The following is a 13,615-nucleotide window of genomic DNA, read 5'->3' on the forward strand; positions in this document are numbered from 1 at the left end:
GCTCCAAACCCAGACACTGTAGCGTGTCTATAACCGGGGAAGCAATTCCTCCGCATTCGGTTCACAGACAACGGCAATCCCCAGCAAAAAATGCATACAATTGAGGATGCTGGGGTGGACCGCATGCACCACAAGAGCATCTTACACAAAATGATACATTGTGCAGATGAAAAAATATACATACAAAAATCACAGCAAAAAATGTACCAAAATGATACGCAACTGACAATACTGGCTAATTCCTCAGGCCGATGTTAAAAGCTGAGAACTTTGCTAATATTTTCCAGTCAGAATTTTTTGCTGGGGATTGCCGTTGTCTGCGGACCGCATGCGGAGGAATTGCTCCCCCGGTTATAGACACGCTACAGTGTCTGGGTTTGGAGCATTTTTACCCGTTTAGGCCACTTTTTTCAGTGAGAGGTGCAAGTTTCCTCTCAGGCAGGGGGTGCTGTCTGGTGGAGAATCAGTCCCTCCTGTCCCTCGGGGTACTATGACACTCGAATTAGGGGCTGGAGAGGAGCCTATGCAATTGGGTCAGGTTACTTCTTGCTCTGGTAATAGGAATTTTAGGAAGCTGAAAAGACTGTGTTACTTCTGTGGGAAAGAGGGTCATTTTGTTAAAGTGTGCCCTTTTATTAAAACCTTGAAGTGGTAATGAAAAACAAATAGGGAAATCCTTCAAAGGAAATAAAAACTCCCTTACTCTTGGTAGTGTGAATGGGGAGTCAGAGCAGGCATATTTGTATCCTACCTGCAGTACCCGATTCGTCCTGCCTGACATGGTGGCGCTAGAGTTAAAGGTATTTGTTGACAGTGGAGCAGGGGTTAATCTTATTGATTTTCAATTTCTTCACAGTCATGGTTTTTGTTGAGGAAGGGTTGAGACATATGCATATATATCCCTACATACATGCATGCATGTATGATATATATGCATGCGCGGACTGCCACATCTTAGGATGATGTGTGCAGATGTGCCCAGCATCTGCACACATCTGGCCTTGGTGGCCCACAGGGGCTACTTGTGGCCCCTGTGGGAAATATGTGGTCCCTGGAAGATGTGCCCCCTTATAATCCCTCTTATAATATATCTATGCTCCTTATAGATATCCCCCCCCATATCCATAGGCCCCAATACCTGAAACCAGGTGCATCGGTGTGAATGTGCCCCAAGCATTCACACTGATGCAATCTGGTTGATTGCATCAGAATGACCGGACAAAGATCCGGTCATCCTGATGACTACAAAGAACTCATATTCAACAGAATCTGAGTCCTTTGTTTTAATTATCTCCAGCGCTGCTGGAGATAATTATACATGATAGAAGGAAGGGAGAAACCTCCCCTCCTTCTATTATGTGCATTCTGGCAGCGCTGCCCGGAATGCAAAGTGCTACAGGGAGGAGATCAAAGGCTTCTCCCGCCTGTTAGCAAGTGGCGCGTCGAGGCCGCGCTCGTCTGGAGGCGCGCGGGTTGGCGCAGTGATGTCATCTCACTGCGCCGGCCAACGTGTCCCGGATGGTGGCGCGCGCCCGCGCACCACGGTGTGGGCGGTGCGGCAGTGCGGGCGGCCGGATATAAATATCCGGCGGCCCCTGCACTGAGGGGAGGAACCCTAATCCCACCAACGATCCCCTGATTAAACCCTACACCCCTGATGAACCCCTACACCTCTGATCCCACCAACGATACCCTTGATATAGACCCTCATTTCCCCCATACCCCTATCCTATTCACCCCATACCCCAAACTACCCCCACCATCATCCCTCCATCATGCCTACTATCCCTCTCCCTGTAATTTACCATTCCCCTGTACCCCAGCATTCACTTGCGAGGTATTAACCCTTGCATTGCTGAATCCCTACCCTTCAGTTCCTCTACCCGAATCCTACCGGAGCATCCCTGCCCCTTATTCTGTGTTTGTGGCCTGCATTCACCCCTGCAGCGCCACCATTAACCCTCGTCGTTCCCTTAGGGACAGGAATAGAACCAGGTGGTGTGGGTTGCTTATATTTGTGTAAGTGTATTGTATAGTCAGTTTGTGGGTGGAATTTGGGAACCGTGTAGTGTAATTTAGTGCTGTATTAATAGTACTGTATAGTTAGCGTATTGCGTGCATAGTGTATTGTTGATATTAATAAATATCTTGTTTTATTTGTAACTATCTGTGTAACGTGTGGTTATTAGCGATAGTTAGTTTAGTAAGGCGCATGCAGCTAGATTAGTGATTAGCGTAAGGCAAAGTATAGTGAAAGTATTGAGTTATTAAAATAAAGGTATAAATAGGCGGGGACATCAATAGACGGCTCCTCCTATTTATGAATATTAATTATGGATATTTGAATTAAATATTGGTGATTAATATCCCCCCTTTACAGTTTTAAAACTAGGGCATTCAGCAAAAAGATACCAGTGTTTGCTATAGATTCCGCCCCTCTCTCGCAAAGATGTCTAACTCATATTGTTCAGGATTAGAGTTGAGCGAACACCTGGATGTTGGGGTTCGAGAAGTTCGGCCGAACTTCCCGGAAATGTTCGGGTTCGGGATCCGAACTCGACCCGAACTTCGCCCCGAACCCGAACCCCATTAAAGTCAATGGGGACCCGAACTTTTCGGCACTAAAAAGGCTGTAAAATGGGGGTTGCAAAAGGCAGCAAAATGTAGGTAAATCCCCTGCAAACAAATGTGGATAGGGAAATGAATAAAAATTAAATAAATTAAAATTAACCAATATCAATTGGAGAGAGGTCTCATGGCAGAGAATCAGGCTTCACGTCACCCACCACTGGAACAGGCCATTGTCAGATATTTAGGCCCGGGCACCCAGACAGAGGAGAGAGGTCCCATAGCAGAGAATCAGGCTTCATGTCATAGCAGAGAATCAGGCTTCATGTCATAGCAGAGAATTAGGCTTCACGTCACCCACCACTGGAACAGGCCATTGTCAGATATTTAGGCCCCGGCACCCAGACAGAGGAGAGAGGTCCCATAGCAGAGAATCAAGCTTCATGTCACCCACCACTGGAACAGGCCACTGTCAGATATTTAGGCCCCGGCACCCAGACAGAGGAGAGAGGTCCCATAGCAGAGAATCAGGCTTCATGGCATAGCAGAGAATCAGGCTTCACGTCATAGCAGAGAATCAGGCTTCACGTCACCCAACATTGGAACAGGCCATTGTCAGATATTTAGGCCCAGGCACCCAGACAGAGGAGAGAGGTCCCATAGCAGAGAATCAGGCTTCATGTCACCCACCACTGGAACAGGCCACTGTCAGATATTTAGGCCCCGGCACCCAGACAGAGGAGAGAGGTCCCATAGCAGAGAATCAGGCTTCATGGCATAGCAGAGAATCAGGCTTCACGTCACCCACCACTGGAACAGGCCATTGTCAGATATTTAGGCCCCGGCACCCAGACAGAGAAGAGAGGTCCCATAGCAGAGAATCAGGCTTCATGTCATAGCAGAGAATCAGGCTTCAAGTCATAGCAGAGAATTAGGCTTCATGTCATAGCAGAGAATCAGGCTTCACGTCACCCACCACTGGAACAGGCCATTGTCAGATATTTAGGCCCCGGCACCCAGACAGAGGAGAGAGGTCCCTTAGCAGAGAATCAGGCTTCATGGCATAGCAAAGAATCAGGCTTCACGTCACCCACCACTGGAACAGGCCATTGTCAGATATTTAGGCCCCGGCACCCAGACAGAGGAGAGAGGTCCCATAGCAGAGAATCAGGCTTCATGGCATAGCAGAGAATCAGGCTTCAAGTCATAGCAGAGAATCAGGCTTCATGTCATAGCAGAGAATCAGGCTTCACGTCACCCAACACTGGAACAGGCCATTGTCAGATATTTAGGCCCCGGCACCCAGACAGAGGAGAGAGGTCCCATAGCAGAGATTCAGGCTTCATGTCATAGCAGAGAATCAGGCTTCATGTCACCCAACACTGGAACAGGCCACTGTCAGATATTTTTAGGCCCCGGCACACAGACAGAGGAGAGGTTCATTCAACTTTGGGTTGCCCCGCAATATAATGGTAAAATGAAAATAAAAAAAGGATTGAATGAGGAAGTGCACTGGAGTACAATAATATATGGATAAGCGGAGGTAGTTATAAATGACTAATCTGCACAAGGGATGGACAGGTCCTGTGGGATCCATGCTTGGTTCATTTTTATGAACGTCAGCTTGTCCACATTGGCTGTAGACAGGCGGCTGCGTTTGTCTGTAATGATGCCCCCTGCCGTGCTGAATACACGTTTAGACAAAACGCTGACCGCCGGCAGGCCAGCACCTCCAAAGCATAAAAGGCTAGCTCTGGCCACCTGGACAATTTGGAGACCCAGAAGTTGAATGGGGCCGAACCATCAGTCAGTACGTGGAAGGGTGTGCACACGTACTGTTCCACCATGTTAGTGAAATGTTGCCTCTTGCTAACACGTTCCGTATCAGGTGGTGGTGCAGTTAGCTGTGGCGTGACAAAACTTTTCCACATCTCTGCCATGCTAACCCTGCCCTCAGAGGAGCTGGCCGTGACACAGCTGCGTTGGCGACCTCTTGCTCCTCCTCTGCCTTCGCCTTGGGCTTCCACTTGTTCCCCTGTGACATTTGGGAATGCTCTCAATAGCGCGTCTACCAACGTGCGCTTGTTCTCGCGCATCTTCCTATCACGCTCCAGTGCAGGAAGTAAGGTGGGCACATTGTCTTTGTACCGGGGATCCAGCAGGGTGGCAACCCAGAAGTCCGCACACGTTAAAATGTGAGAAACTCTGCTGTCGTTGCGCAGGCACTGCAGCATGTAGTCGCTTTAGGCCCGGAACCCAGACAGAGGAGAGAGGTCCCATAGCAGAGAATCAGGCTTCATGTCACCCACCACTGGAACAGGCCACTGTCAGATATTCTTAGGCCCCGACACCCAGACAGAGGAGAGAGATCCCATAGCAGAGATTCAGGCTTCATGTCATAGCAGAGAATCAGGCTTCATGTCACCCAACACTGGAACAGGCCACTGTTGTCACGGGGTTCCGAAGGTGCACTCGGTCCCCCATTGCCTGCAGAACTGTTGCTTAGCTTTTGGAATGAGGTTCTGTGTTTGACCTCATTCCCAGGGCGGCTTTACTAGCTGGGTGGCTCCCTGCTCCTAGTCTGCCTTGAGTGGCGAGCTGATCACTCGGTGCTCGACTGGTTGGTCTGTCGGTCATGTGACGCTGGCTACGTCACATGACCCTCACTCCCCACTATAAATACAGGCAGCCTGCTGGCTACAGGTTGCCTGTTAATTTCTAGGTTCCTGGCTATTTGTTGGACTACTGAATATTTACCTGATCCTGTTTCCTGACGATCCTCTGCCTGCTCCTCCTGTACTGCGCATACATCCTGGTATTGTGACCTCGGCTCCCACCTGACTACTCTCTTAGGACTCCTCTTGTACTTCGCTACTCTCCTGGTATTTGACCCCGGCTTCTCCTGACCATTCTTTGCTTTATCCGTTGTACTGCGTAGCTCTCTTGGTTCTGACCTGGTCCGTTCATGTTCCGTATTTTGTCTTGTCTGTCTTCCCTGCACATATCCTAAGTTAGGGACTGCCGTCCAGTTGTCCCCTGTCATCAGGACTCGTGAGGCAAGTAGGCAGGGCCAGGGATGAGGGTGGAGCGCAGTGGTCACTACCCTTCCCCCTGTGTGTGTGTGGACGTGACCGTTACAGATTAACAGGCCCAATAACCACTGTATCATGAATCCTCTTACTACCCTGACTGACCATGTCTCTAACTTGACACAGAGGGTGCAGGAGTTAGGAGAGAAACTCTGTTCTTGTGAGTTAGGGCAAGGTTCTTCCACTCCTCTGTCCTCCAGTCCATATTTTGAACCCCAGATCAAGCTCCCAGAACCCTTTTCTGGAGACCGGAAGAGGTTTCTCTCCTTTAAGGAGAATTGCAAACTTTACTTCCGTTACTTACTGTCCTCCGGTCCCGAGAGCCAACTCGTGGGGATTATCATTTCTCTACTACAGGGTGATCCCCAGGACTGGGCATTTTCGTTACCTCCTGGGGCCAGTTGTCTAACTTCTGTGGAGGGGTTTTTTCAGGCCCTGGGTACCCTCTATGACGAACCAGACAGGGCCCTGGTAGCCGAGACAGCTCTTAGGGCACTGGTTCAGGGCCATCTCCCTGCGGAGGAGTATTGCACCCAATTCAGACGGTGGTGTGTCCCCTCAGGATGGAATGAACCAGCCCTGAAGAGTCAGTTTAGGTCTGGTCTATCTGATAATTTAAAAGATCTATTGGTCAATTACCAAATTCCTGAGACCTTAGAGGAGATGATGACCCTAGTTGTCCGACTTGACAGACGAGTTAGAGAGAGACGACAAGAACGACAGTTCTGTTCTCAGACGGTGGTCCAGCCAGAGGCCTTTTCCAGGGACAACACTGAGGTCTCCACCGAGGAACCCATGCAGGTTGGCATGACCCGGGGTAATCTTCGTCGCAGACGCGGAGAGTGCTTCTACTGTGGAGATCCTGGCCATTGGATCAACAAGTGTCCTAAGAGGGACCTCTCTGACAAGTCTTCTAAGGCAAGACAACCTAAAGACCAGGTACACCCTGGTTTTTCTAAAGGTAAGCTTTTGGTACCCATAACAATTTCTCTGGGGGTTAATAAGTGGCCGGGTAAGGCCTTTATTGACTCCGGTTCAGCGGCCAGCTTTATTGACTTTGAGTTTGCTTGTAAATTGGGTATTCCAATGTTTGCTTTACCTACACCTATCCATGTCATGGCTATTGATGCTACTCCCCTGATTGGTGGTACGGTGAGGTCATGTACCTCTGAAATTTCTCTGTCCGTGGGTGTGTGCCACTCTGAGAGATGTTCTCTTCTAGTCCTGGAGAACCTACCGGTTGAGGTGGTACTAGGGTTGCCTTGGCTCCGTTTACATAACCCCACAATTGATTGGTCCAAAGGAGAGTTGGTGAAACGGGGACCTAAGTGTGACTCATGCTTGTCCGTGGTCCAGGCTGGGGTTTCAGTAAGGTCTAATACATTACCCTCTGTTATTAAGGAATATTCTGATGTGTTCTCGTCCCTTACTCCAGAGGTTCTACCCCCCCATAGACCTTATGATTGCGCCATAGAGCTAATTGAGGGTGCCGAATTTCCTAAAGGTCGAATTTATAATCTTTCAGGGCCCGAACGCAAGGCTATGGAAGATTATATTAAGGAGAGCCTTGCTAAAGGGCATATTAGACCTTCAGTCTCTCCTATGGGAGCAGGGTTTTTCTTTGTTAAAAAGAAGGATGGTGGTCTTAGGCCTTGTATTGATTACCGGAGATTGAATAAAATCACTGTCCAAAATAGATACTCTCTCCCATTGATTCCGGATTTAATTAACCAGGTTTTGGGGGCAAACTGGTTTTCCAAGATTGACCTGAAAGGGGCATACAATCTAATCCGAATCAAGGAGGGAGACGAATGGAAGACAGCGTTCAATACTCCGATAGGACACTTTGAATATCAGGTGATGCCTTTTGGACTCAGCAATGCCCCAGCTGTGTTCCAAAACTTAATGAACGATATTCTTAGGGAGTTCTTAGGTAAATTTATTATTGTCTATCTTGACGACATTTTGATATTCTCTCCTGATTTCGAATCTCATGTGTGCCATGTCAAACAAGTATTAGAGGTGTTGAAGGAGAACCAGCTATCCGCTAAGCAAGAGAAATGTGTCTTTGGTGTACAGGAGATACTGTTTCTAGGGCATGTTTTGACTCTTCACGCCTTTAAAATGGATCCTGGTAAGGTTTTAGCAATTAAGGAATGGGTAAGGCCTTCATCCTTAAAGGCTTTACAACGGTTTTTGGGTTTCGCTAATTACTACCGTAAATTTATCATGAATTTTTCTGTAATTGCTAAGCCATTGACCGACCTTACTAAGAAAGGGGCGGATTTGGAGAATTGGTCTACCAAGGCCATTTCTTCATTTGAAACATTAAAAAAGGCATTTAGTAGCGCTCCCATTCTGATCCAGCCTGATCAGGAGAGACCCTTTATTGTGGAGGTGGATGCGTCCGAGGACGGCGCAGGAGCAGTCCTTTCACAAGGTCCTGCTAGCCTCACTAACCTGAGACTGTGTGCCTTCTTCTCTAGAAAATTCTCTCCCACGGAGAGAAACTACGACATAGGGAATAGGGAGCTGTTGGCCATTAAATGGGCATTTGAGGAGTGGAGACATTTTTTGGAGGGGGCAAGGCATCGAGTAACTGTTGTCACTGACCATAAAAACCTAATGTTTCTCGAGTCCGCTAAGAGGTTGAATCCCCGACAAGCCCGATGGGCTCTGTTTTTTACCCGTTTTGATTTCTCCATTACGTTCAGGCCGGGAAGTAAAAATGTGAAGGCAGACGCATTATCTCGGAGCTTCCATGCTTTTCAACCCACTGAGACGCCGCCTGAATCCATCCTACCAGCAAACATCTTCTTAGCGGCTCTAACCCAGGATATCTCGGCTCGCATTAAGGCTGAACAACATCTGGCACTGGCATCCACCCCAACAGATAAGTTGTTTGTTCCCGTACAATTTCGTCTCCAGCTGTTGGGTGAGTGTCACGATTCTGCCTTTTGTGGACATCCGGGTATTGAGGGCACTAAGGATCTGGTTTCTAGATCTTATTGGTGGCCCACTCTGACCAGGGATGTCAAGTTCTACGTGTCAGCCTGTGAGGTTTGTGCCAGGTCTAAGACACCTAGGACTCGCCCTGCTGGTAACCTACGACCCCTACCCATTCCCAGTAGACCCTGGTCCCATATCTCGATGGACTTTATAACTGACCTACCGCTGGCGGAGGGTAAGACTGTGGTTTGGGTAGTGGTCGATAGGTTTAGCAAGATGGTTCATTTCATTCCCCTGTCTAAACTTCCGAATGCTAAGACCCTGGCGTCTATTTTTGTGAGAGAGATTGTTCGTTTACATGGCATCCCGGAAAACATTGTTTCGGACAGGGGTGTGCAGTTTGTGTCCAAATTCTGGAGGGCCTTCTGTCAAAGATGTAAAATTTCGTTGTCTTTTTCTTCCGCTTACCATCCTGAGAGTAATGGGCAGACTGAACGCCTTAATCAGTCTGTGGAACAATTCCTGAGGTTGTATGTTGCTGATGACCAGCAATTATGGGTCAAATTCCTTCCGTTGGCTGAATTTGCTCTGAATAACCGTGTCAATTCTTCTGCTGGGGTCTCCCCTTTCTTTTGTAACCATGGTTTTCATCCCCGTTTTCATTCTGGGTCGTCCGTCTCCTCCTCTAACCCTGAAGCTGGTAAACTCTCCTCCGAACTGTGCACAGTTTGGGCCCGGGTTCAATCGAACCTAGAAAAGGCTCAAAGTTCTCAAAAACTCAAGGCCGATAGGAGACGTTCAAGGGGGGTGAACTTTCAGGTTGGGGATAAAGTATGGTTGTCCTCCAAGAATCTATCTCTCAAGGTAGCTTCTAGAAAATTTGCTCCTCGTTTTATTGGTCCATATAAGATCACGGAGGTGATTAACCCGGTATCATTTAGGTTGGAGCTGCCCGAGTCATTCCACATTCATAATGTGTTCCATAAGTCTCTACTTAAAAAATATTTTGAACCGGTAGTACCATCGAAAGCCTCGCCTCCGCCGGTTCTTGTTAATGATGCTGTCGAGTATGTCGTGTCTAAAATAGTGGATGTCAGGAAGGTGCGTAACTCCTTGCAGTATCTGATTCACTGGAAGAGGTATGGACCTGAAGAGAGATCTTGGGTACCTGCCAGGGAGGTTCATGCTCCTAGACTGGTTCGTAAATTTCATTTAGAACACCCTGAAAAGCCATCGCCTGAAGTCTTGGGTCCGGTGGCCCCTCGTAAAAGGGGGGGTACTGTCACGGGGTTCTGAAGGTGCACTCGGTCCCCCATTGCCCGCAGAACTGTTGCTTAGCTTTTGGAATGAGGTTCTGTGTTTGACCTGATTCCCAGGGCGGCTTTACTAGCTGGGTGGCTCCCGGGTCCTAGTCTGCCTTGAGTGCCGAGATGATCACTCGGTGCTCGACTGGTTGGTCTGTCGGTCATGTGACGCTGGCCACGTCACATGACCCTCACTCCCCACTATAAATACAGGCAGCCTGCTGGCTACAGGTTGCCTGTTAATTTCTAGGTTCCTGGCTATTTGTTGGACTACTGAATATTTACCTGATCCTGTTCCCTGACGATCCTCTGCCTGCTCCTCCTGTACTGCGCATACATCCTGGTATTGTGACCTCGGCTCCCACCTGACTACTCTCTTAGGACTCCTCTTGTACTTCGCTACTCTCCTGGTATTTGACCCCGGCTTCTCCTGACCATTCTTTGCTTTATCCGTTGTACTGCGTAGCTCTCTTGGTTCTGACCTGGTCCGTTCATGTTCCGTATTTTGTCTTGTCTGTCTTCCCTGCACATATCCTAAGTTAGGGACTGCCGTCCAGTTGTCCCCTGTCATCAGGACTCGTGAGGCAAGTAGGCAGGGCCAGGGGTGAGGGTGGAGCGCAGTGGTCACTACCCTTCACCCTGTGTGTGTGTGGACGTGACCGTTACAACTGTCAGATATTTAGGCCCCGGCACCCAGACAGAGGAGAGGTTCATTCAACTTTGGGTTGCCCCGCAATATAATGGTAAAATGAAAATAAAAAAAGGATTGAATGAGGAAGTGCCCTGGAGTACAATAATATATTGTTAAGGGGAGGTAGTTATAAATGTCTAATCTGCACAAGGGATGGACAGGTCCTGTGGGATCCATGCTTGGTTCATTTTTATGAACACCAGCTTGTCCACATTTGCTGTAGACAGGCGGCTGCGTTTGTCTGTAATGACGCCCCCTGCCGTGCTGAATACATGTTCAGACAAATCGCTGGCCGCCGGGCAGGCCAGCACCTCCAAGGCATAAAAGGCTAGCTCTGGCCACGTGGACAATTTGGAGACCCAGAAGTTGAATGGGGCCGAACCATCAGTCAGTACGTGGAGGGGTGTGCACACGTACTGTTCCACCATGTTAGTGAAATGTTGCCTCCTGCTAACACGTTCCGTATCAGGTGGTGGTGCAGTTAGCTGTGGCGTGGTGACAAAACTTTTCCACATCTCTGCCATGCTAACCCTGCCCTCAGAGGAGCTGGCCGTGACACAGCTGCGTTGGCGACCTCTTGCTCCTCCTCTGCCTTCGCCTTGGGCTTCCACTTGTTCCCCTGTGACATTTGGGAATGCTCTCAGTAGCGCGTCTACCAACGTGCGCTTGTACTCGCGCATCTTCCTATCACGCTCCAGTGCAGGAAGTAAGGTGGGCACATTGTCTTTGTACCGGGGATACAGCAGGGTGGCAACCCAGTAGTCCGCACATGTTAAAATGTGGGCAACTCTGCTGTCGTTGCACAGGCACTGCAGCATGTAGTCGCTCATGTGTGCCAGGCTGCCCAGAGGTAAGGACAAGCTGTCCTCTGTGGGAGGCATATCGTCATCGTCCTGCATTTCCCCCCAGCCACGCACCAGTGATGGGCCCCAACTAAGTTGGGTGCCACCCCGCTGTGAACATACTTCATCCTCCTCCACCTCCTCCTCATCCTCGTCCTCCTCGTCCTCAAGTAGTGGGCCCTGTCTGGCCACATTTGTACCTGGCCTCTGCTGTTGCAAAAAACCTCCCTCTGAGTCACTTCGAAGAGACTGGCCTGAAAGTGCTAAAAATGACCCCTCTTCCTCTTCCTCCTCCTGGGCCACCTCCTCTTCCATCATCGCCCTAAGTGTTTTCTCAAGGAGACATAGAAGTGGTATTGTAACGCTGATAACGGCGTCATCGCCACTGGCCATGTTGGTGGAGTACTCGAAACAGCGCAACAGGGCACATAGGTCTCGCATGGAGGCCCAGTCATTGGTGGTGAAGTGGTGCTGTTCCGCAGTGCGACTGACCCGTGCGTGCTGCAGCTGAAACTCCACTATGGCCTGCTGCTGCTCGCACAGTCTGTCCAGCATGTGCAAGGTGGAGTTGCACCTGGTGGGCACGTCGCATATGAGGCGGTGAGCGGGAAGGCCGAAGTTACGCTGTAGCACAGACAGGCGAGCAGCGGCAGGATGTGAACGCCGGAAGCGCGCACAGACGGCCCGCACTTTATACAGCAGCTCTGACATGTCGGGGTAGTTGTGAATGAACTTCTGCACCACAAAATTCAGCACATGCGCCAGGCAAGGGATGTGCGTCAAACCGGCTAGTCCCAGAGCTGCAACGAGATTTTGCCCATTATCGCACACCACCAGGCCGGTCTTGAGGCTCACTGGCAGCAACCATTCGTCGGTCTGTTGTTCTATACCCCGCCACAACTCTTGTGCGCTGTGGGGCCTGTCCAAAGTTGGTGGTGAAGGTGTGTGGCTGACTGGATGAGCAGGTGGAAGATGAGGAGGAGGAAGCCAAGTAGGAGGAGGAGGCAACAGGAGGCAAAGAATGTTGCCCTGCGATCCTTGGCGGCGGAAGGACGTGCGCCAAACAGCTCTCCGCCTGGGGCCCAGCCGCCACTACATTTACCCAGTGTGCAGTTAGGGAGATATAGCGTCCTTGGCCATGCTTACTGGTCCACGTATCTGTGGTTAGGTGGACCTTGCCACAGATGGCGTTGCGCAGTGCACACTTGATTTTATCGGATACTTGGTTGTGCAGGGAAGGCACGGCTCTCTTGGAGAAGTAGTGGCGGCTGGGAACAACATACTGTGGCACAGCAAGAGACATGAGCTGTTTGAAGCTGTCTGTGTCCACCAGCCTGAATGACAGCATTTCATAGGCCAGTAGTTTAGAAATGCTGGCATTCAGGGCCAGGGATCGAGGGTGGCTAGGTGGGAATTTACGCTTTCTCTCAAATGTTTGTGAGATGGAGAGCTGAACGCTGCCGTGTTACATGGTTGAGATGCTTGGTGACGGAGGTGGTGGTGTTGGTGGTACATCCTCTGTTTGCTGGGCGGCAGGTGCCAACGTTCCTTCAGAGGCGGAGGAAGAGGCCGAGGCGGCAGCAGCAGAAGAGGTAGCAGGGGGAGCCTGAGCGAGTTCCTTGTTTTTAAGGTGTTTACTCCACTGCAGTTCATGCTTTGCATGCAGGTGCCTGGTCATGCAGGTTGTGGTAAGGTTCAGAACGTTAATGCCTCGCTTCAGGCTCTGATGGCACAGCGTGCAAACCACTCGGGTCTTGTCGTCGGCACATTGTTTGAAGAACTGCCACGCCAGGGAACTCCTTTAAGCTGCCTTTGGGGTGCTCGGTCCCAGATGGCGGTGGCCAGTAGCAGACGGACTCTCTTGGCGGCGGGTGTTCTGCTTTTGCCCACTGCTCCCTCTTTTGCTACACTGTTGGCTCGGTCTCACCACTGCCTCTTCCTCCGAACTGTGAAAGTCAGTGGCACGACCTTCATTCCATGTGGGGTCTAGGACCTCATCGTCCCCTGCATCGTCTTCCACCCAGTCTTCCTCCCTGACCTCCTGTTCAGTCTGCACACTGCAGAAAGACGCAGCAGTTGGCACCTGTGTTTCGTCATCATCAGAGACGTGCTGAGGTGGTATTCCCATGTCCTCATCATCAGGAAACATAAGTGGTTGTGCGTCAGTGCATT

The sequence above is a fragment of the Bufo bufo genome, chromosome 6, assembly GCF_905171765.1.
Source record: "Bufo bufo chromosome 6, aBufBuf1.1, whole genome shotgun sequence".
Lineage (NCBI taxonomy): Eukaryota > Metazoa > Chordata > Amphibia > Anura > Bufonidae > Bufo > Bufo bufo.